At 59.5% G+C, this 3,475-nt stretch overlaps 1 protein-coding gene across 1 annotated transcript in view; it reads left to right on the top strand.

Annotated features, from left to right (window-relative positions):
• The window catches only part of LOC127752056 (uncharacterized), a 34,003-nt gene that overhangs the window by 23,272 nt on the left and 7,256 nt on the right, over nt 1–3,475 (top strand). The window lies entirely within an intron of this gene.

Below are 3,475 nucleotides of genomic sequence, written 5' to 3'. Positions count from 1 at the left end.
CTCTCTTTCCTCCTCTCTCTCTCTCTCTGATCTTTATCAGTGTTTGCGCTCGCTAATCACAGGAGTCTCCCTCTCTCTCTCACTCCCACTCGTGTATTCGAAGGGGTTTAATACCTTTACAAAGGCATGAAAAATCAGCACCCCTGCAAAGCCATTAAAACTGCCCTGAGGTGTCAAAATGTAATGCCTTTGGACACTTTCGTGCCCTTGCAAAAGGTAATAAAATTTACCACCCCTGCAAGTCCTTCCCTTTATTCTTCCAGTGTATTTGTAATATAATGATATTGCTAAACTCGTTTCGCAGTGCATTTATTGAGCGTTGTGCGGCCTGTTTTCCTCTGGCTCGACTCCGTTCGCGGCAGAGCGATTAAAATTCAAACGACCCATTAGGTTCTCGTTTCCTTGGTTTTCTCCTACTACTCTGTTCTCGCGCCACCCGAGCGGCGGCGGGGCGGCACCCGCTTCCCCCTGGCAAGCCTGGGGGGAGGGGTGGGGAGGTCACTAGGGTGCTGTGTGGTTTCCAAAGCGGATTTGCCCCAGTGCGATTCCCGCTCCGAAACCAAACACAAACACTAAACGTGCGCGAAACCACCGTCGGGTTGAATTTACGCTGCCCGGTCACAAGTTCTTGAAAAATAAACTAAAGCTAAAACCTTTTTCACCTCGCCCCTTTCGTCCATTCCTGCCTGCTTCCCCAGTGGAGTTGGATTCTGGTGCTTCGTATGAGCTGAGTTAGACGGCACCTTTGGCTCGGAAACTACATCACCTACAGTATGCCGGTGGTACCAATTTGTAGTCCACGGTGACAAAAGTGACGGTCTTTCTTTCATATCGTCGCCCACATCGGTTGGTGGCCGTTCGATACGTCGCTTAGGAGGCGCGTATTGGCGAGCGTACGACAATCGTCATCAAAGACCGTCGCCTCACTCCAGGCTACGTATACAGAAATAGAAAAAATGACACTTCTTAGCCAGCAGACGGTCTGTAAAGAGCCCGGAATCGGGCGACAGGTGACGGTCGGGTCGGACTGAGTTCGCTCTGACGGCAGCCAGTACGCCTGGAGACTCGCACCCGCCACCATGGAGGCCGCCCTCGCCCCGGTCGTGTTCCTCCTCTGCTGCGCGGCGCCCGGGGTGCGGGCCGACCTGCCCGTCGTGGACACGGCCGCGCCCCCCGAGGCCGTGAGCGCCGCGGCGCTGCTCACGCCGTTCATGGCGCCCCAGAGGGCCACCCTCGTGGTGCTGGGGCGGGCGAACTGGACCGGCGCCTTCCTCCTGGAGCTGGCCGCCGACGTCCCCCGGGTGCTGCGCCCGGGTTTCGCCGAGCGCGCCGCCGAGCCACCGCAGCTCGAGCACGCTCTCATGTCGACGCGCTGCGCCCACCTCCTCCCCGTCGACGGCCTCGAGGACCTCCTCGTCGCCTTGACGACGTACGACGCCACCACCATCCCGACCCGGGTCCTCTTCTGGGCCGCGGTGGCCGCGCCCCGGGACGCGGTGCTCCAGCGCGTGATGCGCACGAGAATGTGGCTGGGCACGCACCACTATACGCTGGCGCTCAACGCCCCCGACGGCAGCGTCTCCCTCTACAAGATGACCTGCGACCAGGTCCCGGCGACCTGCAGGCTCGGCGCCAAGGTCATCACCGAGACGGACACGTGGTCGCCGGCGGAGGGCCGCTGGCTCCAAGGGTCCGCCGTCTTCGCCGAGTTCTGCGATTGGCGTCCGAGCAGGGGAGGCAAAAGTCTGGTGCTCACCGTGTTCGTGCTCACGCCGAAAGATTCGAGGAATGCGTCTCATGTCGTGGAGCTGACGAAGTGCCTCGAGCACGTGGCAGCAGGCCGTCGACGCAGGAGTCTGGGAGCAGCCGTAAGGTTCGAAGGCACATCCAATTACAGTCGAGTACACGGCGCGATGAAGAGGTGCACTTTGGCCGCGGTCCTCGCGGCCAGATCGCTCTACGGCGAGCTTTCGTCGACGGAGGTGATCTCTGTAACCGCAATGAAGATGGCTCACGTCGCCGTCATCGTCCCGGCTGGCCTCGGTGCTACCGTCAGCGTCATGGACGCGGTCACGGTCGAGTTCTCCGCAATGCTGTGGTTGGGCACGGGGCTGGCCGCTCTGTGCACGGTACTTGTCTTGACGTGCACCAGGCGGTGCCAGGACGTCGGCGGCGCGGTGCTGCAGGCGCTGGCCCCGATGGTTGGGCAAGCGCCACCGCCGCCCGCCCCGCCCAGGCCCATGCTGGCCGCCTGGCTGCTCGCCTGTGTCGTGCTGACCGCCGCCTACCAAGGCCTGCTTCTGGGCAAGCTGTCCTCGGCTGTTCCCCGGCGCGAGCTGGACAGCCTGCGTGACGTCGAGGACAGCGGGCTCCCCCTGAAAGTGCTCGGAAATCTAGCCCACAGCAATGTGCTGACCGACAACCTGGCCTCCCGGGCAGAGTACCTGGTGCACGCCGAGATCAAGGCGGTGATTGACACGATCGCCACCGCTCGCAACTGCGCCCTCGTCGCCTACCTGGACGACGGCGTGGTCGGTGCTCTGAGGCCCTTCTTACTGCCGCCCGAGAAGCTGCACGTCATCCGACTGCCCTATTCGGCGCACAACATCATCGGCATGGCGACGAAGGGGTCTCCGCTGGAGGCCCCGCTGGTCAGGACGCTGGGGCTCGTGGAGGCGGCGGGGCTGCCGAAGCGATGGCGCTTGGAGGGACACGAGCGGGGGCGCCGGGAACACGCCCGGAGGCTGGCGTCGCTGCGGGAGCCGCGGGCCCTGGCGCTGCGGCACCTGCACCCGGCCTACGTCGTACTGGGCATGGGGCACGCGGCGAGCGCGGCCGCATTCGCCCTCGAGGCGCTGTGCGGTGCCGTCGTGTTTGGGCGGGGATAGCGTCCTCAAACGGCGAGATGGTGAGACAGAGCCGAACAAGAGCTTGGCCATAAGCATTCTACTTTGACAGGGTGCCACTTTGAAAGCCGCTTTTATCTATTTTAAATCCAAGGATGTTTGTTCTTTGATACCCGCACTGATAATCACAGTATCGATTGATACACTCTGGTAAGACGAGTGTGCACAATTTGCACACCAACGTGTGCAAGTTATGGCTTTGCACATGACATGGTGTTTAACTCAAGTTGCACACTTGGGTGGTGTGCAAATTTTAGCCGTTTTGTAAACGTTAAAATTCTGCACACTTGGACATACACAGTTTTATGCTATCCATAGGAACCGTATGGTGTGCAGCTGCTATACTTTTCGGAAGTGTCGACAGTTTAAACACTAATTGACTTGTAACCTAGTTTAGACACCACAATGTGTCGAGAAAATGCACAATTTAACATCAATTGACTAGCAAAATTTTAACAGTCGTTTTACCAGTGTAGACAGACAGACAGACAGACAGACAGACAGACAGACAGACAGACAGACAGACAGACAGACAGACAGACAGACAGACAGACAGACAGACGCGTCAG

Source organism: Frankliniella occidentalis, unplaced genomic scaffold (genome assembly GCF_000697945.3).
Source record: "Frankliniella occidentalis isolate FOCC.00 unplaced genomic scaffold, Focc_3.1 Scaffold9, whole genome shotgun sequence".
NCBI classification, from domain to species: Eukaryota; Metazoa; Arthropoda; class Insecta; order Thysanoptera; family Thripidae; genus Frankliniella; species Frankliniella occidentalis.
The sequence above is the reverse complement of the archived record's forward strand: the minus strand, read 5'-3'. Positions and strand labels throughout refer to the sequence as shown.